Below are 26,528 nucleotides of genomic sequence, written 5' to 3' on the forward strand. Positions count from 1 at the left end.
TTTATCAAATGCTGAGCTGAAATCAATAAAGGGAACATACGGGAGGAGGTACATATATCTATTATTACATTACATTTTTTAATGAATTTAAGAATAGAGGATGATATAACAAGGCAATGGGTCTATAATTAGTTGGATCATATTGTAATACGTTCCTACGATTAGGAGGATTCATTCCGTGTACAGGGGTGGTTTATATATATCTACAATTTTCCCAAAAATAGTGTACAGCACCTTGCACCTGAAGGTTGGGCTATTATTCAGCATGACATTCTCCAAATCATCTGGACCAGGCCACGAGAAGCACCTTTTTATACACTTTTTCTGACACAAATATATAATCCCTTGCTGTAGCAATGTTCTGTTACACCAGATAATACCAGTTTGGGTGACGGGGAATACTTCCCTCTACTCTGTCATTTAACAGAATAAAACCCTTTTAATGTATAAACTCAGCCCATTGTTTACCTTCACTAGTAATTCTATCATAAGTTATAAAAGCGTATTCAATAGTTTGCATTAACATGTCATCATAATATTCATGTGTATCAAATATTTCTGGCATTTAGCATTAAAATCACCTGCTAATATGTTGGGTAAATTCTCACTTTTTGATAAATATTCAAATAACCTTACAAAAATGTAGACTTACTCTAAATGATTTTGGCAAGTTTGGTAAGGTTTCATCAATGGGGGCACATTCATGGGAAGACCCCAAATGTTTCAACATATGGAAACACTTTAAAGGGAAAAAATGTTGCTTGTGGCTATAGCTCCAACAAGGCAGATGGATTTGCAGTAAACATGTGCGAGGAGTGGTGGCTCGGTCCAAAAAGCATGACTTTCTGAATTTGGTATTAATCCATCAAGTGGATTGTTCAAAAATGTCCAACAACTAGGTAAACGAATTTGTGATATCTCGGTGCAGTCCACTTACTTCCTGATTTGGTGTCCACTGATGCAAATGAGCCAATCAGGTAGCCACGTGATGTGTCAACTAATAAATAGGAGCCAGGTCAAAGATATTTAAACAGGCGCCATGTTGGGTTTGAACCTGTGTGGATAGTACAGTAGAAAAATGACTAAAACATATACTTACACTTGAGTTGCACATGAAAGAATCCCTTACCTCATCTATTAGGAGAACCTAATTCATCACATAATTCTGCCTACTTCAAATGCAGTGTCTGCAGACAATGGGCCTCATCACGAGTTTGGCGGTAACCCTTAAATCGGCAGTCGTGCTATTACTGCCGGATTTAAGGGTCTGCCAAATCAGGGCTTCGGCTGATTTCTCCCCAGCTCTGAGCTGGGGGGAAATCAGCTGAAAATTCACACTATTACCGCTGGCGGGAAATCCGCCGCCGGTAAGACCACCAAAATTCCCCATTGAGCCCAATGGGGAATGGGGCATTCCATTACCGCCAAACCCGTGATCCGGTGCTAATAGCGCCGGGGGGTTTGGCGGTAGGGCTAATACCACTGGCAGTAATACCGCCGGCGTTACCGCCCAACTCGTGATGAGGCCCAATGTGTGATACTCTAGTTTGTTTTAATGCTGAAGATAGAGGAATTGTAGTCAGTATAAAGTTCAACCGCCTATTGTTTAAAAAGCTATAGCTGAGAGGATGTAGCATTACCTGAATAGTTGTTGTCTGTTGTTTCTTGCAGAGGTTTCTCATTATTACAGTTGCATGTTTTGGTTTCATGGTGTAATCCAGGTTTGAGATAAATTGTGATTTGTTAATTTGACTGCCATATCTTTTTCAGATTGCTTGGATTGACCTATGGTGTTTTCTATTTTGGTAATTGCTATGTTTGCTTCATTTGGAATACCTGGGTTTCTGAATTGATCTTGCCTACCTTCAAGAGATGGTTTAATTACTTCAGGAGTTTATTTACGTATTTCTCTTTTTATCTGTTCTTCTTGATCAATCTCACACTTTAAAATGTCCTTCTGTTCTTTAAATGTGTCATGTGTTAGGCGTTTTTCCTTGCTTCAAAAGAGCTTGAACTGTATCATGGCCCCCTAATAGTTTTTTTTTCTTTTCTCCAAGGATTGATAACTATAGCAGAGTTATGTAACAACATTATATTTGGTCTTCAGATTTGAAGGATGGATTTGCATGGTTAATTGAAGTGTTGAATGTCTTATTACACTCTTTAACAAATTCAGACAATTTACCAGTTGCTTAACTTGGTATTACTTTTTTTGTATGTTTAGTATTGTGCCATTTCATACAGATTCTTTCCATAAATGAACTTTGTATGTGCCAATGATACTTTTTTAAGGATGACAGCAGATGTAAAACAATTTCCCTGACCTTTGGTGCAAACACATAGAGGGAATCCAAAACGACAGTGGGTGTAGTATTCGACTTTGTTTCTAAATTGATGTTGGTATGTTTTCCACACTCATGTAATTGGAAATGGCTGATTTGAGATTGTAGGTCAATATTTCTCATGTAGACTGGTATTCTTTTCTCTGAAATGGGTATTCTACTTCTCCAAGTGGAGGAAAATTTGTTTTCCATATGAAATGTAACATAGGGCCTCATTACGACCCTGGCGGTAAGTTACCGCCAGGGCCGTGACTTTACCGCCATGGTGCTAACTACGTTAACGCCATGGCGGTAAGGGGATTTACCGCCCCATTCCGACCTTGGCGGGGCGGTAAATCCCCAATCCCCATTTACCCTTCCCCATTCCCATTTATGCCCCATAGGGCATAATGGGAGTGGGGAAGGCGTTAATTACGCCACCGTAAATTACGGTGGCGTAATTAACATCAAGGTCCCTTAGCGCCATGGATTTTAACACCTGCTAAAAGCAGGTGTTAAAAGCGCCATGGCGCTAAGGGACCTCGTAATTGGCGGTAAGGGGTCGGCGCAGCTAACGCTGGCGCTAACCCCTTACCGCCAGGGTCGTAATGAGGCCCATAGCCCTACAACAGTGGTGGAAGTAATGTGAAACATTTACTGGATCCAATGAACAGAGTTGTCTTATGATTTTTAAGTCCATTCCTACTTTATGTTGATTAGCAGTGCATAGGAATTCATTTAAATCTTCCATGAATATGCTGCACAAATGAGTTTAACAAACCATGTAAGCTTACCTAAGTTCCTTGGCATACTGTGAATGTCAGCATGATGTTGGAACCAGTATTCCTTTGGGTGACATATATTTGCTGGGATATTTGTAATACTTCACTAAAACATTTCATCTTTACCTTTTATCGTTTGAAGTAGTTCTCTAGGTGACATATTGATGAAATGGGTTCCTAGTTTTAGTGTATGAGCAACTCTGTAGCATAGGGTTACTAATTCACTTTCAAATAGAATATGCATTTTAATGTTTTGGAGCGTTCCTGGATCTCAATATTACATTCTGAGAAAACGATCCTCTGATGTGCTGATTGTCAAAGGTCTGTTATCATGTCTTCTTTCTAATCCTGTAATGAAGAGAAGTAGAAAACAGCGTCTTCTGTGGTGTCTTTTGAATGTCCTGGGTGGATTGTTTGTTGGTCAAGCATGGCATCTTTAATGTAAGGATAAACATTTTCAAATGGATCAGTTTGTGGTGTATCTTGATATATATTGCTTGCATATTTTATATTGTTTTCTATGTTTGGGGAACTGGAATAAGGAAGCGGGATGTAGGGGTAATGGCATGGATTACTATTTTGGTAATATGGTTATTTGTAATATTTTACCAAAATCTCTTCTCTTAATGCCATGCGTTTTCTGAATTTGATGCTATGTCTAACAGCAGACGTGAAACTTTTTTCCCTGACCTTTGGTACAAACAAGTCCAGGTAATCCAAAACGACAGTGAGTGTAGTATTTGACTTTGTTTCTAAATTGATGTTGGTATTTCTGCCACACTCATGTAATTGACAATGGTTGATTTGGGTTTGTAGGTCATTATTTATTTCTTCTGTAGAGATGTTTCAGGCAATTTATTTTTCAAAACATTTTTAGACAGTCTCATCACTGTCATAGCCAGACTTGGGAGTGTTTTCATCAACAAAAACCATGTGAATTGGTGAGGCTTCTGTAGACTTGTATTCTTTTCTCTAAAAGGTGTATTCTACTTCTGCAAGTGGAGGACAATTTGTGTTGCATATGATATGTAACATGGCCCTACAATAATGCTGGAAGCAATGTGAAACCTTGACTGGATCCAATGAAAATAGTTGTTTTATGCTTTTAAGTCCATTCCCACTTTATGTTGATTAGCAGTGCATAAGAAGTCATTTAAATCTCCCATGCATGTTTTGCACAAATGATTTTAACAAACCATGTAAGCGTACCTAGGTTGGTTGGCATACAGCAAATATCATCATGATGTTGGAAACGGTATTCTTTTAAGTGACTCATTTTTGCCAAGATATTTGTAAAACCTAACTAAAACATTTCATCTTTGCCTTTTATCTTTTGAAGTAGTTCTCTAGCTGTCATATTGATGCAATGGGTTCCTGTTTTTTAGTGTATGAGCAACTCTGTTTCATAGGGTTGCTAATGCACTTTCAAATAAAATATGTATTCAATGTTTTGAAGCTTTCCTGGATCTCAATATTACATTCTGAGGAAACGATACTCTGATGTGCTTATGACCAAAGGTCTGTTATCATGCCTTCTTTCTCTTCCTGTAATGAAGAGAAGTAGAAAACAGCATGTTTCTAAACTTTTTCCATACACTCATTGGAGAGCCTTTGGTTTTATATTTGGTATGTTTTAAAGCATCTTCTATGGTGTCTCTTGAATGTCGTGGGTGGATTATGTGTTGGTCAAGCATGGCATATTTCATGTAAGGATAAACATGTTCAAATTGATCAGTTTCTGGTGCATATTGATATATTTTGGTTGCATATTTTATATTGTTCTCTATGTTTGGGGAACTGGGACAAGATAGAGGGATGTGGGGGTAATGACATGGATTAGTATGTTAGTACTGAGCTGAGGAAGAGGGATGTGTGGTTAATGACATGGACTCCTATTGGGGTACTGGAAAAAGGAAGAGGGATGTGCGGGTAATACCATGGGTTACTATTTTGGTACTGGGATGCGAAAGAGAGATGTGGGGGTGATAACATAGATTACTAGTGGGGTATTGGCATGACGAAGGGGTAATGACGTAGATTGACCTTGTGGTTCTGGCATGTGGAAGAGGGAAGTGGGGCTAATGACAGGGCAAGGACAAAGGATTTGTAATGACATGAATTACTATTAGGGTACTGGGACGAGGAAGAGACATGTGTGAATAATGACATTGATTACTATTGGGGTTGGAATGAGGAAGACGGATGTGCTGGTGGTGATCTGGCTTACTATTGGGATACTGGGATGAGGAAGAGGAATGTAGGGGTAATAACAATGATTACTATTGGGTTACTGGAACAAAGAAGAGGTATGTGGTGCTATTGACATAGATTACGATATGGACACTGTAATGAGGAAGATGAATATGCAGGTAATTACATCGATTACTATTTGGGTACTGGGACGAGGAAGTGGGATGTACGTGTAATGCCATGGGTTACGTTTGGGATATTGGGATGAGCAATAGGGGAAATGACATATATTACTTTTGAGGTATGAGGGGCTAATGACATCGCTTACTTTTGTGATAGTGGGACGAGGAATAGGGATGTGGGGCTAATGACATGGGTTATTATTGGTGTACTGGGTCAAGGAAGAGGGATGTTAGAGTAATGCAATTGTTTACTATTGGTGTACTGGAATGAGGAAGAGGGATGTGGGTATAATGTCATGGTTTATTATTAGGGTACTGGAACAAGGAAGAGGGATGTTAGGGTACTGAAATAGCTTCTGATTGGGGTACTGGGATAAGGAAGAGGCTTGTGGGTTTCATGACATGTAATATTATTGGGGTATTGGGACGAGGACGAGGGATGTGTGAGTACTGACACGGAGTCCCAGTGGAGTGTTGGGATGAGGAAGAGAGAAATTACAAATATTTCTTTTGGGGTACTAGGATGAGGAAGAGGGATGTGGGGGTAATGAGAGGAACAACAAGGAAACGGATGCTGGGGTAATGACATGGATTATTATTGGGGTTCTGGGATGAGGAAGAGGGATATAGGGTAATATCAAGTATTACTAATGGGGTACTGGAAGTTAGAGTATGGATATGGATGTAATGACATGGATTACTATATGGGCACTGGGACACGAAAGAGTGCTATGCAGGTAATGGCATGGATTACTGTTGAGGTAGTGGGATGAGGAAGAGGGATGTGGGGTAATCCCATTTATTACTGCTGGAGTCATTGGATGCAGAAGAATGATGTGAGATTAACAAGATGGATTCTTATTCAGGTATTGGGATGTGGATGATGGATGTGGGGATGATGACATGGATTACTATTGGGATAGTGGGTCGAGCAAGAGGGATGTGGTGGTAATGGCATGGATTACTATTAGAGTGCTGGGACGAGGAAGAGGAATGTGTGGTTAATGACATGGACTACTATTGGGGTACTAGAACAAGTAAGAGGGATGTGGGGGTAATGCCATGGGTTTCTATTTTGGTAATGGGACGAGGAAGGGGATGTGGGGGCAATGACATAGAAGATTAATAGTGGGGTACTGGGATGTCGAAGAAGGAAGTGGGGGTAATGAGAGGACTAAGGAAACAGGATGTGGGGGTAATGACTTGCATTACTTTTAGGGTACTGGGACGAGTAAGAGGCATGTGGGGATAATTACATTGATTATTATTGGGGTTTGGAATGAGGAAGAGGGATGTGGTGGTCGTGACTTGGCTTACTATTGGGTTACCGGGATGAAGAAGAGGTATGTGGGGGTATTTACATGGATTACAATATGGGCACTGGGATGAGTAAAATGAATATGCAGGTAATGACATGGATCACTATTGGGGTACTGTGACTAGAAACTGCGGTGTGGTGTAATGCCATGGGTTACTTTTGGGGTATTGGGATGAGCAATGGGGGAAATGACATATATTTCTTTTGAGGGATATGGGGTTAATGATATGGATTCCTGATGGGGTATTGGGATGAGGAATAGGGATGTGGGGGAAATGTCATCAGCAATTATTGGTGAACTGGGACAAGGAAGAGGGATGTTAGAGTAATGAAATGTGTTACTATTGGGGTACTGGAATGAGTAAGAGGCTTGTGGGTTTAATTACATGCAATATTATTGGGGTACTGGGATGAGGACGAGAGATGTGCGTGTAATGCCACAGGTTATTTTTGGGGAACTGGGATGAGGAAGAGGGATGTGGGGGTAATGCCATTTGTTACTGTTGGGGAACTGGGATGAGGAAGAGTGATGTGTGGTTAACGAGATGGATTCCTATTGAGGTATTGGGATGATGAATGTAGGGATAATGGCATGGATTACTATTGGCATAGTGGGTCTGGGGAGAGGTATGTGGGGGTAATTACATGATTACTATTGTGGTACTGGGATGAGGAAGAGGGATGTGTGGATAACTACATGAACTTCTATTGTTGTACTGGGACGAGGAAGAGAGATGTGGGGTGAATTACATGGGTTAATATTGGGTACTGGAGCGAGGAAGTGGCATACGGGTAATTACATGGATTACTACTATGGTACTGGGTTGAGTAAAAGTGAAGTGAATTAATGTTATGTAATCTTATGTAATGAATTCAATTGTTTATATGAAATGTGTATAATGTTCTAACTAACCCATTGCACTATAAACTAAATTAAAAAAAAAATGAATTTAAAGATACAACTTCTATTTGGGTATTGGGGCAAGTAAGTCGGTGGTAGCTGTAAAGTTTGGATTACGAATGGGCTACTAGGTGGAGGAAGAGGGAGATGGGAATATGCAACAGATGACTTATGTGGTACTGAGACAAGGAAGAGGAAGGTCGGGTAATGGCAAGATCTTCAATGCTGATGGGCCTTCAGTGTTTAGTCATGTGAAAAGCTTGTCCCATCATTCATTGACACGGTTCGATCTTCTCTTATACACTTCTAATTTAATATCATGAACATTGTGCGTGGCAGTTAGGAGGTGAACATGTTTTACATTTTTGAGAATGTTATCGTTACCGCAGGAATCTACAAATGTTACATTACCATGGGGACCCGGAGATGAAAACTGAGAAATTATTGCGGGAATAGGAAAGGGAAAAAAATCACTTGTACAGTGGTTTAGACCTGCACATATCAGATTTACAAGGCAGTTGGTAATGGGTCTTTTGGAAGAATTGGTGCACCATGTACAATGGACGTAACCAAAGCAAGTGAACACAATGGAAACAGCCTTGGCCGATGGACCCTGATATTATCGGCCATGGCTAATAGCTCATCAGAAATGGCCAAAGGGGGGTGTATCTGAGGTCCAGTAGGCCAGAGGCATTGGCCTACACTCTTTTAAAATCATTCGTACAGCTGGAGGACATGGAAGAAGTGCTAACAGGGACACAAGAGCAAAAAGTTCATGAAGCATCCAGTGGGTGTGGGTGTGGTGGTTCTTTACAACAGCTGGAACTATATCCAAAAGCTTAGGCTACCCAAGTGTGCTGCACTGAATGTCAGTCAAGGTAAACTAAGGCAGTATGTTTTTGGAAGGACATCCATGCACCTCCACACCCACACTTTCAATGCAGCTGCTTCACGAAAGACTATTCCTTTCAAGTGATGTCCAATTCCTTCTGTGGACATTAGCATAACTTCTGATCAGTTCTCCAGCAATCACTGTCAGGTAGTTAAAACCCCACTGTTACTCATTGTTCAAGGTGCTAAAAACCCAAGCAATACTAAAAACAACAGGCATTCTTCTAAAGTCCCTAATTAGATACATGTTACCTCAGCATCTCTTTCCAGATATTCATCAGCCATAACAACTCTCAAAACACACACACACTTTTCTGGAACCCAATGTAAATATGATTTCTTTTCTCCAGCAAACTCAACTTAGAATAAAAGAAAGAAAGCATTGTGCAGGTAAAAACAAGGAAGAGGAATACACTCACCATCCACTAAAACATTGTATCGAAAATGTACAAGGAGAAGAAGAACTAACTCTAATCTTGCAAAGTACAAGCACTCCAACCATTTTGTTCTTAAACAACATCCAACCATTAACGCAATTGGTTTAAAGATCTAGAAACAAAACTAAGGAAAAAGGGGAATGTCAATGGATATAACGTCTGCAACTTTAGTGTGACTGAGGGGTAGAACGCTACCGAAATGGAACAGTACTTCAATCAAGAAGCCTACAATCAATAACCAAGAAATCAAATTGCAAAAGATACACATTGTAACATCTATGAGATGATGAAAGTAACCATTATAAAAAAAGAAACTTCCAACTAAAAACCTTTGGAAACAAAAATGTTACCATACAAGACATTACACCCAGTATGAAAATGGTCCTGAGCTCAATCTGCAATGTGCAGCAACAGTAGTTCAAATGCTCATTACGTCTAAAATAATACGTAACAGTAAAAGATTCCTGTGCAGTGAGCAATCACATCACAAAATGTGGACATTCATTGAGCTGCACTTCAGGAGCATCCTGTAAGAGCATCTTTTATCATATCAAAATGTTAGCAGCACACTACTCTACAATGGACACTCTTCTGCGTAAACTGCAGTGATAAACGTCCAGTTCTAGAATAACACAAATGAAATGAAACTCTGCAAAGTGGCAAGCACAAGAAATCCTAAACCAAATAAATAACATACAAAATAAATATGTTATATGTTATAATATTTCACCACTTAGAATGGTACTGGAAGGAACGGAGAAAGTATTCCTAGTAATCTGGAACCCTGTAATGGGAGCTTACAATTGAGGCTGAAAGAGAAACAAATAGCTTTTCTGAGTACGAAGTATCAGCAAGCCAAAGAAAGATGGGGAAAAAGTGGAATGAAAGTATTCGACTACTGCCCTTCTCTTAAAGTATATAACGCTCCCCAAACCTCAGGCAAATAAACTGTAAAACCAAAGACTCATGTCTTCAATGAACTATTAGTAGAAAAAAGGCATCTGGTTAGACAAAGCAAGAGGGTGGTTAAAAAGACAAAAAATCCATCTCTAATAACAAAAGCAATCAAGCTTGAAAAAGAATATAAAACATGGATACGGCAGGAGAGAGCCAACTTATATCAAGCTGATGCAGAAGAAATGTTATGCACTTTGAGCAACAAAAACTCCAGGGCTTTCTGGACACTGATTGAGCCGAAACAGTAATCAAGTAACTACATTTGACAATAATGTGTCGGAAAAAACCTGGAACACCCATTTCAGGGAACTATATAAAGCACCTGAAAACAAAGGCCTCAAGAGAAGGACACCTGCCAAAGTGAGATGGAAGATCGCTTGGGATAAGAAAACCACAGAAGAAAAGATAAAAAAGCTAAACGACTCACGAGCACCGGGACCTGACGGGATAACGAATTACCATCTAAAATAACATGCGGAAGCCTGGGCAATCCTGATAAGTGAGGTGTTCCAGGACTGTGTTGCTTGCAGTGATATTCCACTAACATGGAAAAAAGCTAATGTCATATCGATCTTCAAAAAAGGCGACAAGACTCATCCAAAGCAATGCCGCCCAATAGCCCTTTTAGACACAATTGGCAAGATTTTCAGCTCTTTAGCACTGGAGGCCTTTAAAGAATGGACCCTGGCCTCAGAAAACTACGACCAACTACAGCGTTTTTTTTTCAGGGACTGGGCACCTCAGTCAGCAAGCTTTTGACCAGGGTAAACAGGGATACCCTGTGGAAGAAACTGAAACAACGGAGCTGGCCGAGCTCAATTCTTCAACCTATACTCACAGACCTCTATGAAAGTCAGATTAAATAAAGCTGGTCTCCTATCAGAAAATATCAAAACAGCTCGAGGAGTCAAAGAAGGATGCCCATTAGCGCCAGCCTTGTATAACTTATATTGCTGATTATAGTGAGTCTCAAGACACAGGGGCCGATTCATGGAACCAACGTGCGCCGAAAATCTAGGCGCAAGCATGCGCAAGCATGCGCAAGCGGAAAAAAACAGGCGCACGCGCGCGCGTGCGATTCATGGAAGTCCCTGCGCGTGTTCACCGCGGGATATGCGCCAAACCCGTGCATGGCGCACAAGTCACTGCAACATCGCGAAAGGCGTGCGCGACGGTGCGCGACGCGCACAGTGAAAGCGCACAACCTCAGCGCACACAGCAGAAAGTGGGCGGGACATGGGGCGTAACGCGCGGAATGGGGAACAACACGCGAAAATAAGGGCGTAACTGGGGATGCACTGCACGGAAGCAGAGGTAACGCCCACACGCACACGAACCACACGTATTCATGGAATGGAATAGGGCAAACCCACGCACAGCCAAAGCCGCGCACAAGCTGAAACACGTCCGCCACACGAAGGCAGGCGGTAGAGTCCCAGCGCATCAAAAAAGTGGCGCCGCGGGAAGTAAAATACGCGATTGAGCAGGGTAGGTGTATTCCGGGTGTGCGCGGGAAGTGACACACGCGATTGAGCGGGGTACGTGTATTCCGGGGGTGCGCGGGAAGTTACACACGCGAATGAGCGGGGTACGTGTATTCCGGGGGTGCGCGGGAAGTGACACACGCGATTGAGCGGGGTACGTGTATTCCGGGTGTGCGCGGGAAGTGACACACGCGATTGAGCGGGGTACGTGTATTCCGGGGGTGCGCGGGAAGTTACACACGCGAATGAGCGGGGTACGTGTATTCCGGGGGTGCGCGGGAAGTGACACACGCGATTGAGCGGGGTACGTGTATTCCGGGTGTGCGCGGGAAGTGACACACGCGATTGAGCGGGGTACGTGTATTCCGGGGGTGCGTGGGAAGTTACACATGCGAATGAGCGGGGTACGTGTATTACGGGGGTGCGCGGGAAGTTCCACACGCGATTTGGCCGGGTACGTGGATTCCAGGGGTGCGCGGGAAGTTCCACACGCGATTTGGCCGGGTACGTGGATTCCAGGGGTGCGCGGGAAGTTCCACACGTGATTTGGCCGTGTACGTGGATTCCAGGGGTGCGCGGGAAGTTCCACACGCGATTTGGCCTGGTACGTGGATTTCAGGGGTGCGCGGGAAGTTCCACACGCGATTGAGCGGGGTACGTGTATTTCGGGGGTGCGCGGGAAGTTCCACACGCGATTTGGCCGGGTACGTGGATTCCAGGGGTGCGCGGGAAGTTCCACACGCGATTTGGCCGGGTACGTGGATTTCAGGGGTGCGCGGGAAGTTCCACACGCGAGTTGGCCGGGTACGTGGATTTCAGGGGTGCGCGGGAAGTTCCACACGCGATTGAGCGGGGTACGTGTATTTCGGGGGTGCGCGGGAAGTGACACACGCGATTTGGCCGGGCACGTGGATTCCAGGGGTGTGCGGGAAGTTCCACACGCGATTTGGCCGGGTACGTGGATTTCAGGGGTGCGCGGGAAGTTCCACACGCGATTGAGCGGGGTACGTGTATTTCGGGGGTGCGCAGGAAGTTCCACACACGATTTGGCCGGGTACATGGATTCCAGGGGTGCGCGGGAAGTTCCACACGCGATTTGGCCGGGTACGTGGATTTCAGGGGTGCGCGGGAAGTTCCACACGCGAGTTGGCCGGGTACGTGGATTTCAGGGGTGCGCGGGAAGTTCCACATGCGATTGAGCGGGGTACGTGTATTTCGGGGGTGCGCGGGAAGTGACACACGCGATTTGGCCGGGCACGTGGATTCCAGGGGTGCGCGGGAAGTTCCACACGCGATTTGGCTGGGTACGTGGATTTCAGGGGTGCGCGGGAAGTTCCACACGCGATTGAGCGGGGTACGTGGATTCCAGGGGTGCGCGGGAAGTTCCACACGCGATTTGGCCGGGTACGTGGATTCCAGGGGTGCGCGGGAAGTTCCACACGCGAGTTGGCCGGGTACGTGGATTTCAGGGGTGCGCGGGAAGTTCCACACGCGAGTTGGCCGGGTACGTGGATTTCAGGGGTGCGCGGGAAGTTCCACACGCGATTGAGCGGGGTACGTGTATTTCGGGGGTGCGCGGGAAGTGACACACGCGATTTGGCCGGGCACGTGGATTCCAGGGGTGCGCGGGAAGTTCCACACGCGATTTGGCCGGGTACGTGGATTTCAGGGGTGCGCGGGAAATTCCACACGCGATTGAGCGGGGTATGTGTATTTCGGGGGTGCGCGGGAAGTTCCACACGCGATTTGGCCGGGCACGTGGATTCCAGGGGTGCGCGGGAAGTTCCACACGCGATTTGGCCGGGTACGTGGATTTCAGGGGTGCGCGGGAAGTTCCACACGCGATTGAGCGGGGTACGTGTATTCCGGGGGTGCGCGGGAAGTTCCACACGCGATTTGGCCGGGTACGTCGATTCCAGGGGTGCGCGGGAAGTTCCACACGCGATTTGGCCGGGTACGTGGATTTCAGGGGTGCGCGGGAAGTTCCACACGCGATTGAGCGGCGTACGTGTATTCCGGGGGTGCGCGGGGAGCAGCACACGTGAATTGCACGTGTTGGTCCTCCCAGGTGTACCCTCTACACCCTCCACGGCCCCTGCAGGTGGCTCACACCACAGGGGCCTACCCAGCACATGTCCTGCAGGCACCCCATCCACCATGGCCATGCCCACCAGCCAACCCACATATCAACTATATCAACTAGCACTACTGCCCACCAACGCATGTCCCCCTGCACCCCCAGCCACCAGGGGCAGCCTCCAGCAGGCCCCCACCCATGTCTCCCCCCACCCCCACCCCCCAGAAGTGCAGGGGCAGCCTCAAACAGGCCCCCACTCATGTCCCCCTGCACCCCCACCCCCTAGCATCCAGGGGCACCCTCCACCAGGCCCCCACTCATGTCTCCCACCACCCCCACCCCCCAGCATCCAGGGGCACCCTCCACCAGGCCCCCACTCATGTCCCCCTGCACCCTCACCCCCCAGCATCCAGGGGCACCCTCCACCAGGCCCCCACTCATGTCTCCCACCACCCCCACCCCCCAGCCACCAGGGGCAGCCTCCACCAGGCCCCCACCCATGTCTCCCACCACCCCCACCCCCCAGCCACCAGGGGCAGCCTCCACCAGGCCCCCACCCATGTCCGACTCATGTCTCCCAGCACCCCCACCCCCCCAGCCACCAGGGGCAGCCTCAACCAGGCCCCCACCCATGTCTCCCACCACCCCCACCCCCCAGCCACCAGGGGCAGCCTCAACCAGGCCCCCACCCATGTCTGACTCATGTCTCCCAGCACCCCCACCCCCCCAGCCACCAGGGGCAGCCTCCACCAGGCCCCCACCCATGTCTCCCAGCACCCCCACCCCCCCAGCCACCAGGGGCAGCCTCCACCAGGCCCCCACCCATGTCCAACTCATGTCTCCCAGCACCCCCACCCCCCCAGCCACCAGGGGCAGCCTCCACCAGGCCCGCACACATGTCTCCTATCACCCCCACCCCCCAGCAGTGCAGGGGCACCCTCAAACAGGCCCCCACTCATGTCACCCATCACCCCCACCCCCCAGCTGTGCAGGGCACCCTCCACCAGGCCCCCACTCATGTCCCCCTGCACCCCCACCCCCTAGCATCCAGGGGCACCCTCCACCAGGCCCCCACTCATGTCTCCCACCACCCCCACCCCCCAGCATCCAGGGGCACCCTCCACCAGGCCCCCACTCATGTCCCCCTGCACCCCCACCCCCTAGCATCCAGGGGCACCCTCCACCTGGCACCCACACATGTCTCCCACCACCCCCACCCCCCAGCAGTGCAGGGGCCCCCTCCACCAGGCCCCCACTCATGTCCCCCTGCACCCCCACCCCCTAGCATCCAGGGGCACCCTCCACCTGGCACCCACACATGTCTCCCACCACCCCCACCCCCCAGCAGTGCAGGGGCACCCTCCACCAGGCCCCCACACATGTCCCCCTGCACCCCCTCCCCCTAGCATCCAGGGGCACCCTCCACCAGGCCCCCACTCATGTCTCCCACCACCCCCACCCCCCAGCATCCAGGGGCACCCTCCACCAGGCCCCCACTCATGTCCCCCTGCACCCCCACCCCCTAGCATCCAGGGGCACCCTCCACCTGGCACCCACACATGTCTCCCACCACCCCCACCCCCCAGCAGTGCAGGGGCACCCTCCACCAGGCCCCCACACATGTCCCCCTGCACCCTCACCCCCCAGCATCCAGGGGCACCCTCCACCAGGCCCCCACTCATGTCCCCCTGCACCCCCACCCCCTAGCATCCAGGGGCACCCTCCACCAGGCCCCCACTCATGTCTCCCACCACCCCCACCCCCCAGCATCCAGGGGCACCCTCCACCAGGCCCCCACTCATGTCCCCCTGCACCCCCACCCCCTAGCATCCAGGGGCACCCTCCACCTGGCACCCACACATGTCTCCCACCACCCCCACCCCCCAGCAGTGCAGGGGCACACTCCACCAGGCCCCCACACATGTCCCCCTGCACCCTCACCCCCCAGCATCCAGGGGCACCCTCCACCAGACCCCCACTCATGTCACCCATCACCCCCACCCACCAGCAGTGCAGGGCACCCTCCACCAGGCCCACACACATGTCTCCCACCACCCCCACCCCCCAGCAGTGCAGGGGCACCCTCCACCAGGCCCCCACACATGTCCCCCTGCACCCCCACCCCCCAGCATCCAGGGGAACCCTCCACCAGGCCCCCACCCATGTCTCCCACCACCCCCACCCCCCAGCCACCAGGGGCAGCCTCCAGCAGGCCCCCACCCATGTCCAACTCATGTTCCCCACCCAACATGTCATCGCAGTCCAGATCCCTGGTCTCTATGGTCAGCCCCCAAATGCAAAACACCCACCCGAGTATTGCATCCACCCACTCATATTCTGCAATTACATCACAGAACACCAATTGCAAGTTCCAAAACAAACACATGTCCCTCACATACACCCAATGGGTGTCAGTGATTCTCAAAACACATAACATGAAATGCATGAAAACAATGAGACACCACACTTTGAAGTGCAACAAATAAATAATGTATTAAAGGAAAGATGAATAGAAACAAAAATGAAGAAACAGAAATGTGAATGGAAAAAAATGAAAAGAAGCATGTCCGTTCAAAATAAAAAAAAAATTAAAGAATATAGAAATCCAAAGTAATGTAGTACAAAGTCAATGTCCACCAAACAAAATCCAATGTGAAAAAAAAATTATAAGCCATTGATCCATGGATAATGTTAAAAAAGAAAGTATGTACAAGTCCACAACTATGTACAATGCAAGAAGCCAGGGTCCATCATCCCAACAAAATAAAGGAAACCTAACTAACTACACTAACTAATAAAAAAAACTATATACAAAAATGTGGCCAATGTCCAAAAGGTCCAAATGAAATAAAAACAAAAATGAAACTTAACACTACCTACATAACTATGTACAAGGGCAGCGGGCTAGTTCCACGGCTCACTTCTGGATGTGCCGGGCCAGGGCATCATCGAACTCCTCCTCAATGTCCCGGAGGCGGTCCTCCTCCATGGCCCCGAGGGTCCGCAGGGCCGTCGACGTGTCCACCTCCAAAGCCCTGCGGATTGCCTCGAGGCACTCGACCCGCCTCAGGGCCCTCTGCATGGAGTTCTCCGCCCTGACCATTGAGAGCCGTGCCTCTTCCGCCCGCTGCCGCTCCGCATCTATGGCGTGGCCCAACCGCTGCCACACGGAAGACACTTTTTGTCCTGGGTCCTCCTGCCCTCCGGCCGATGCCTGCCCCTCCGATGTCGAAGGCCCCGAGCCTTCATGGCTCCCACCATGGTGCTGCTGCTGCTGTGCCTCTGCCCCTGCACTGCCTCCTGCTGCCTGCACATCCTCCGCCGGCTGGGGTGCAGTCGTTGACGTGGCCACCCCTGCTGGACGTCCGACTCCCGACTGCGGCAGGGATGCCTCCTCCACCAGCCTGGCCACACCGTCAGAGGCAGGTCCACAGGGCACCCAGGTGACTGATGGGTGGGAAGATGGCACAGAGGACGACTGGCGCGTAGGGGGTCCAGCTGAGGAGGGGGTCGTGGCAAGCCCCATCAGACGGAGGAATCCGGCCTGGGTGACCTGTCCCAGCAGGCTGACGTGGTCAACGAGCCATTCGAGATGATGTGCAGTCTCTTCATGAAAAGACTGCAGGTCACCTCGCATGGCCCGTTGACGCAACGCCACTCCAGCCAGGACAGGCTCAACCCGGGCCTGGATAGCCACGTCCGCAGGCAGAGGAAGGCCAGTTGACGTCAGCTCATCCCCTGCCTGAAAACTGGTCTGGACATGGGCATCCCTGCTGGTGCAAGATGATGCAGGGACAGGATCAGGGACAGGATTGCACACAGGCACCTCCGCGGCGGCCTGTGCTGCCTCCTGTCCCTGGTCCTGCACTGCACCACTAGCACCAGTGGGATCCCCACCCCCAGACCCCGTCTCCAGTGCTTGCACGGCCTCCTCCTCCACCAAACCCCCCACCAACCTGGATGACTCTGTTCCATCTTCCCCCGTTGGGCCCTGTGGGGTCCCAGCTGCCCCTTCTGCTGCCGAGGAGTCCAACTGCAACCTCCGCCTCTTGGACCTCCCCCCGGCAGCTGCGGCCTGGGACGCGGCACCGGACTCCTCACTCCCCGACGAGATGACAACCTGGGAGGGGAGCCGGGCCTTGCGTCTCCGGCTGGCGGTGGGATCCCCGCCGCTGTGCTCCACAGCACCTTCTCCGCCCTCTTCATCAGTTGACGCTGCAGACAGGGAGAAACAAAACACAGGCATCAGGGCACTGTACAATGGACACATACACACATGACAGTTGTACATGAGTGGCATTGGCAAACCTCTGACATGTCATCACAATCCCCAACACACATGTCATTACAACTTGCACACACGAGCCATACCACAGCCATGTTGCAACTGCCAACACCATCCATACACATACAACAGCATCAGCAGCCAAAGGTGAGCCAGACATCACATGCAACACAGGAAGTGCACCACACATGTACACACCAACCACCACACTTGCATGCATGTGTACACCTCTGCTAAGTGCCGCAGTGTTCAGACGGGCATCCATGTCACATCTGCCAATCAGGCTTCCACATACCGCTGTCACATGCATCCATGTTGCATCACTGTTGCACCCTTGTCAAATACACACACATGCACATGTACACAGCGCTGATACAATCAGCTGAAAACAACATACATGCGTGACATCACGGACATGTCTACTCACATACACATTCATACAAACTTGTGTGCCCACACAACTGCATTTGGCATGCAAGCCCACACACACAGGCACCATCCATGTCTCACACATTACAGCCCTCGCATGTGTCAGCCCCACGGCCCTGTACACCCGCACCCATACTCGACCCCATACAAACAGATGTGCAAGCTGCACACTACTGAACAATCACCACACGCACTGCTCACAATCAGGATGCATGTACACTCACCGCTCGACTCCAGACAGGTCTGCCTCTCAAGGACCTGGACGTGGAGTGCTGGGGATATGTGTTCCAGGACCCTCATCTGTTCTTCCGACAAGTGGCCCCGGCGCCCCTTGGCATCCGCTGCCTTCAAGAGGCGCCGGGCCTTGGTCAGGGTCCTGGACCTGAAGTCCTCCCAGCGCTTCTTGACATGTTGGAAGTCGCGGACTGCCACCCCCTCCGCGTTGATGGCAGTCACGATGTCAGTCCAGATCCGAGTCCGTCCTTCCTTGTCGGCGCGGGAACTTCCGAAGAGGGCATCATACTGCCCCAGGACTTGCTCCACCAGGACACCAACTTCGGTGGCACTGAAGCTGGTGCCCCTCTGCCTCTCTGGCCGGGGGTTGTCAGTGGTCACAGATGGAGTTTGCCCCGACATGACAACCCCAGAGGCAGGAGTGGGTGGGCAACTGGGTCCTGGGGCTGGGCTGTGGAGCGATGGAATCCCAGTCGGGAGTCTTTGGTTCCAGCAGGGGTGGTCACACCAACAGCACCCCTGGCTGATGTGCAGGCAGCAAATGGCAGGGCACGTGGGCAGCAGGCAGTCAGGCAGCAGCAGATGGCAGGTGGGAGCGTGCTCGGGGCTCTGGGGGGCAGTAGTTCGGCCTTCTGGGCAGGAGCGTGGTCTTCCGTGTGCTTACGCGTGGCCAGCTTGATACGGAGTGATTTGGCACGTGAACATTCTGCACGTCAGCGTGTAATTCGAGGAAAGGCCCTTAGCGCGTAAGCGCGTCTGCACGCATACACATTTTCATTGGACCAAAGGCCCTCAGCGCGTGAGCGCGTCTGTGACGTGACGTGCGAGGGAGTATCCCTCATTGCACGTGATGACAGTACACACGTGGATCCCAACCAATCACGTGTGAAAGTTCACGGGACCCCGGAACACACGTACCCAGGCCAATGGCGTGTGGAACTACCCGCGCACCCCGAAACACACGTACCCAGGCCAATCGCGTGTGGAACTACCCGCGCACCCCGAAACACACGTACCCCGGCCAATCGCGTGTGGAACTACCCACGCACCCCAAAACACACGTACCCAGGCCAATCGCGTGTGGAACTACCCGCGCACCCCGAAACACACGTACCCAGGCCAATCGCGTGTGGAACTACCCGCGCACCCCGAAACACACGTACCCAGGCCAATCGCGTGTACGCTCACTCCCCTCCGATCACACGCGATGACACCCGAATACGGGAAACCAACGAGTCCGCCCACACGGAGGCGTCCCGCGCCCGCGCACAGCATAAAAGTGCGCGCAAACAACAAACGCGTATATACAGCGACGATGAATGCCCCATTTGTTGCTGCAGTGATTGTGGGACACCGCAGGAGGAGGAGAATAGCCAGGGCACGCATTTTTGCACCACGGACAGGCCTTTTTGGGATGCCTGACGACCAGGTCTACGGCAGGTATAGGTTTCCACCCCATATCATCCTAGACCTGGTCAGGGAGTGGGAAGATGACCTCACATCCCCCACCCTTTGCTCCCAAGCATTGAGCCCCTTGGAGAAGCTGCTCAATGTCTTGCATTTCTTGGCCACTGGGTCGTTTCAGCGGACCACTGCCATAGTGGGGGGGGTCTCACAGGCCACGCAGTCACGCTGCCTACACCAGGTACTGGCAATCATGACAGCGCGCCCCTCAGTCCGCAGGCACATATACATGCCCAGAACACCCGCAGAAAGACAGGCCGTTGTCTTGGATTTTTTCAGGGTGGCACACTTCCCCAAAGTGCTCGGTGCCATAGATTGCACCCATGTGGCCCTACGTCCACCTAGGGCCACTGAGCATATCTACCGAAACCGCAAGCACTGGCATTCCAAAATGTACAGGTGGTATGCGATGCAAAGGGAATCATCACCTCTGTGTATGCAAACTACCCTGGCTCCACCCATGACAGTTTCATATACAGAATGTCTGCCCTGAGCCGGGCCCTGGAAGCTGGGCAGCATGGCGACACATGGCTCCTAGGTGAGTACAAATGCCCTTGCACATGCATGCAAGTCACACACAGACAAATATACCAACCCTAATAATCTGAACAATTATCACCTCCCCAGGGGACAGTGCCTACCCTCTGAGCAACCACATGATGACGCCAATCCGGAACCCCACCACACCACCCCAGGTAAGATACAACGCTGCCCATATTGCAACCAGGGGCATAGTGGAGCGCACATTCAGAGTGCTCAAGTCACGTTTCCGCTCCCTTGACCGCTCTGGTGGGCAACTACTCTATGCACCAGCAGTTGTGCAGGATCATTGTGGCAGCATGTGTCCTGCACAATGTTGCAACACGGCAGGGCGTCCCGGTGGACATGGTGGTGCCCCCACATCCCCAACCACAGGCACAGGCGCTGCCCATGGGAGGGGACAGGGCACGTGGCGAGGTAGCCCGGACCCAGCTTGTGGCCACATTTTTCACCTAAACTCCCACCCCTGCGGAGTGCACACAGGCCTGGCACATACCAGGTGACAATCGATGATGACAAAGTGACAGTCAACTGTCACAACCCTACCACCCTGAGATAGTTGCCATGGAAGTGCCACATCGTCTGCATCCCTAGCTACTTAAACACAAGCTATCCTGTGCAACCAAAATGCACACATATGACATGTGACATGACATGAGCCATACACAAGTATTACAAGGCACAATGAGGCAGGGGGGGGGAACAAGGGAACACAGAGAACGGTACTACTAGGCCAGGTGTCATTGTGATTGTGCAAGTGCAGGGGTAGGGGGAAGGGAAAAGTGCAAGGGTGGGGGGGAGTCCAGTACAGGGGAAGTAGGCCAAAAAATTATACATAGGTCGCCTGGTGGCAACTGCTAAGGTAAGTGCAGACGAGTGCTGGGAAGGGAGGGCTGTAGGGATAGAGAGACAGTACTGCAGTGCAGGGGTTGCCAGGGTGGCAGTGCAAGTGGACAGTGGCTGGGCCAGGGACCGAGGTTGGTGAGAGTGGCCCAGTTGCAGCTCCTGTGCAGTTCCAGTGAACAATTCTGCAAGGGAGAGGCAGAGAGTAAGCAGAAGCAAAGAGGAAGGTCTTGAGGTGCTTCCAGAACTGGAGATGGTTCCCCTCAAGTTCAAGTCAGGAAGTCTGTTCGAGGGGGAGGGCCCTGCTGCGGAGAGAAACCTACCCCCAGCTAGTTGCTCTGAGAAGCGGATGACCTGGACATGCAAGGTGTGCATCACACACACCTGCAAAACAGGCCATGGCCATCACTGTCATGCCAGTCAAACCCTCCCAAACATCAACATGACATGGCAAGCAATACCCATACACCGACCCAGTAACGATAAGGTACACATTTCCATGTACTAAATGTACAGTGGCATCGGACAATGATGCCTGACCCGGAATCCGATGAAATGACAGACCAACAAAATGTCCCACCAAAAATAAGTCGATTCCAAATGCATTACAACAGTCGTAGACGTAACATCACAATGAATGCCTGGCTATATGCACATGATGCATTGCAAAATGAACACTGCAGCTCATGTGTGCAATGTCCTACTCCTGCATCACACTGCTCAGCGCACAGCACAGTGAACAGCCATTGCGTGTGATGCACACCCTGAGCATCACATCTAAGTGACAGACTACATCAAAAATCAAATTAGGCATGTACTCAAACCATAATCGGTCACAGAACATGTGCTGGCGGGACACAGTGGGCACCAGAAGGCAAACAGTGTACACGTGGATATGCAAGGGTGGGAGTACATGGAGTGCATCCGAGTGCAAGTGTGTGGTTCTGCAAGGACATGCACTCCACATATGCATGTGCACTCAAGTGACCATCAGTGTTCCCTACACATCACATGTGAACATCCACCATGTGTACACCCCAGCATGTCAAACCACTACTATCCCCTCGCACCTGAAAGGAAAACACAACACATGAACAGGCATTGATCAGCAGAACACAACATGTACATAGGACAACAACATTACAATGTCAGAGTTCCCATCACACTGCAGGGCAACGCAACTATCAACAACAACCCCCCCCCCTCGCAAATGACCATGACCCACTGAACAACTGCACCTGGGTCATGGAGCCTCCAACCCTCATTCCCACCTGGCCACAGGATCACCTTTACCCTTCGTGTCCATCTCCCACCTTGTGTGTAAAGAGATGCCTGAACCCTCAGAATCCACACTCATTTCCAAAATCACATAATCCAAGGCATGAAAAGGAACCCAAACACCCTCCAGTAGATGACTTGACATAGCAGTACGTCTCAAAGGCCAAGTACTACCACAATGATGCAACAACCAAGGTAGCACAGCAAAACAATGTCACGACAGGATGTGAGACATGTGTGGTACATGACATAGGATGATGCACCATGAATGGATGTGTACTGTCACAGATCCCCTGTACAGGCGCTGGAGTCTCATGAAACAACCACCCACACCATGTCCCGGGTGCCTGCAAGGTCAAACTCACACAGGCCCCTGAGATCCTGGTGGGGAAAGAGGTTCAGGGATATGCAGTCGGGACAGGTGTAGACACACTGGATGACTGGAATGCGTGGCAGGTGAGGGGAGTAGGAATGACACATGAAACCAGGGAATGCACGAAAATGTACAACCTGCATGAACACATGCACAATCCAAACAAACTTGGACATCATTGTCATGGCCTTCTGTAGTCCAGGCTCAGGAGTGGTACGAACCAACCACCCCCTCTAGGGTTTTGGCGCCTGCAAGTTCGGGGCTTACACAGGCATCCGCAACCCCAGTGGGGAAAGAGGGTCAGGGAACATTGCTTGGATAGGCATGGGAAGCAGGAACACCGGGTAGAGGGTACAGGTTTCGAAATTGCATAGGATCACGGGTGATTAGGGTAAAAAACATACCAAATAGGACCACACATACATCCATGCATCAGTACACTCCCCAGCAAGCCTATGCAGGGCAGTTTGTAAGAAAATACAACAAGACACTTAGCTCTGGTTTTCAGTGCTGGCCTCCTGCCTGCGCACTCTCAGGTCCGGTTACAGGAGCACTGCAATGCTGCAAAGAGAGACACAGTCAGCAACCTGTACGTGCCAATTACACAAAAACACAACACAAAACATGCCCCATAACAACATACTACTCTACAAACAGACAATCTGTGCTCCATGCTTCGTACCCATATATAACATCACCCCTGTGACGGGTCATTCACAGTTAATGCAGTAAGTCAGCCGCTGGTGGGTGCGTGGCAAATGGAACACCAATGTGTCACAATTCACACAACATGCAATGTTCCCTGGGTAAGCAGACAGACCCATATGGCAAGCCATGACTACAGAGCAAGTTGCGTACCACCATGACCAAAACAAAGTTGCCAGTGCATTTATCATGAAGTACGTGGAATAGACATGCACTGCACCCGAGTATGTCCCTTGCTGTATGTCCCTGTGAGCTGCCCCTTTCCATGTCTTGGAAGGCTACATGGTTGATACAAGTGCCTCAATGAACCTTGGTGTACCGCAGGGTATGTGCCACTGCCCCCGCATGTGTCCCAGACAACCCTACTATCAACAGCCATCAGTCCACAAACACATCTGAGCTGCATTGTGTGCTTCAACACCAATATTTGTCTAAGCTCACCCTCAGTGCTGTGACTAAGCCTGCACGTGCAACTCGCCTGGTGCAAGCTTTGCTGTCTCGTGGCCCCCCTGCTCACCTTGCCTGGAGTTCCTTGGAACATGTCAGCAGTTCTAGGATGTGGGTCTGCAATCACTGTGGCTCTGCTTGTGCACACATGTGCATGTGGGCACCAACAAACGGGTCAGGAATTACGTCGTCCAATGGGCCATGTCTGCTGGCAAAGGTGCTCTGGTGCCTCATCCCCCTGCAGAAAGTGCATGAAACACATGATTAATGCATCAAAGTGATCTGTGTGTGTCTCATCATGCATCTCATTACTTGACCATGTCAGAAAGTCACATCACAAATCACACCATCAGTCCGTCTTTCACCTCCAAAGTGTGGAACACTATCTACAGCATGATTTGCAACAAGCACGTGTACAGGAAAGATATGAAACATAATACACAATGCATAGCAATCAATGTCCACATTAATCATGACACGCCCCATCTAGCAAAAGCTGAACAGTGGACAATTACACCTAAATCATCCCCACTAGGGGTGTCAACACAAGTCAAAAAGCACCAGACATGCCACAGATATGACAGTCCAAAGCCCTTGTGTAAAAATCTGTTACACCGAACCATCCTTGCGAGCCCATGGATAAGGGAGGCAGGAGTGGCATATGTGAGTCAAGGAACCCAAGCAGCAAACACATACACAAGACAACCATGAAGGGCCCAGCTGGAACAGACAGTGGATGCCTTCAAAAACCACAAGGCACCGCACTGTCACATGTAAGCACAATAGACTACAAATTTTAAACTAACTCAACTATTAACTAATTACACTAACTATGGAAAACCTACATTACCTATTTAAACTAACTATCAAACAGAAACTTAACTAACTAAACTAAAAGAAAAATCAAAAATGGCCACATACGACCCGGGGGGGAGGGGAGGCACCCAGGAGGGGGGAGGTACAGGGTGCTGCTCAACATCCACATGCGATGATGCTGAGCCAAAAAAAAATACCTCCATGGGCTCAACGCCTTCACAGCACGACCTATGTGGGAGATAGATGGTCGTCCGAGTCTGGCTCATCCTGGTAAGGAGGACGTGGCACAGTAGCCTGGCCACGCCTAGCCGCAGCTTGCCCCTCGTTGGCAGCAAGTCTGCCGGACAGGTGAGCCTGGTTCTGTGTGGCGATGTTACATCGGTCTGCATGCAGGACCTCACGTGATACACGTGCTTCCTCTTGCAAGGTAGCACGTGTAACACGGAGTTCCTCCTGCAAGGCCTGGCTGGACAACCGCTGCACCTCCCGGCAAGCCTGTAGCTCAGCCGAGATGGTGCGCTCAAGCTGTGCAAACCTCTCCTCTGCCTACTGCCTCTGGGACATCATAAGGACACCCAGAGTGGATCTGAGGGAGGCATACTCCTCCCTCAGGGCATCCATGTGGGCCTCTGCGTGAGCAGCAATTGCTTGACGCAGAGACGACATTTCAGCCTGGCGTGCCCTGTCTGAGGCCGCCATGCCCAGCCTGAGTGAGCGGGCCGTGGACCGTGCCGCCTGCTGCTGGAGAAGCACCTGCCTAGCAGGGGGGAGCACAGATCGGGCCACACGCTCCATGCTGTCAGCGATGTTCTCCATTGCTGCCCCCTGCCGTTCTGAATTGGCAGTCATGTCTTGCTCCCACTCAGTATACTGCGGTTGCGCGCGGCGACCGCGTTGCCGGGCTTGACCCCTGCGGGACCCAAGGACCGGGGGTCCTCGCTGTGTTGGCACCGCCTGCGGCTGCACGACTACATGCCCCCGTCGACGTGATGTCCCAGGCACATCAGTGACTGGTGTGGAGGGTGACCCTGCGTCCCGATCCACCACGGGCGGAGGAACCAAAACTGTCTGATCCCTCAGTGCAGGGGTCGCAGACAGAGGAGTGTCCACATCAGAATCACTCACCCCTGACACATGGACTTGATGGTCATCCAACTCAACATGGACGTCAGAGTCGTCATCAAGGCTGGACTCATAGGCAGCCAGAGACAGGATGGACTGCAGCACTTGGGGGTTTTCGTGGCCTACCACCCCACGACCCCCACTAGTGCCGGGTTGATGTGGTCTTACCAACCCTGTGTCTGGCATGACAACACCATCCTCTGCATCCATTGCGTCATCACCTGAAAAATAGAGAGGAAAAGGTCAGTACACATGTCAGAAGCACACAACACACACACACCGACAGCAAAGGCATCTGGCAGACATGTGACACACAACATATGACCTTGCATGCATGCTGGGTCTACTTAGAATAGCTTCTGTGATCAGACCTGTTGAAAGGTGGCAGTTTGCATGGAAGTGGGTCTAAGCAGTGCAGAAAATGTGTACGCCACTCACTACCTACATGTACA

This window comes from Ambystoma mexicanum, chromosome 6q (genome assembly GCF_040938575.1).
Source record: "Ambystoma mexicanum isolate Mex_15411 chromosome 6q, UKY_AmexF1_1, whole genome shotgun sequence".
NCBI classification, from domain to species: Eukaryota; Metazoa; Chordata; class Amphibia; order Caudata; family Ambystomatidae; genus Ambystoma; species Ambystoma mexicanum.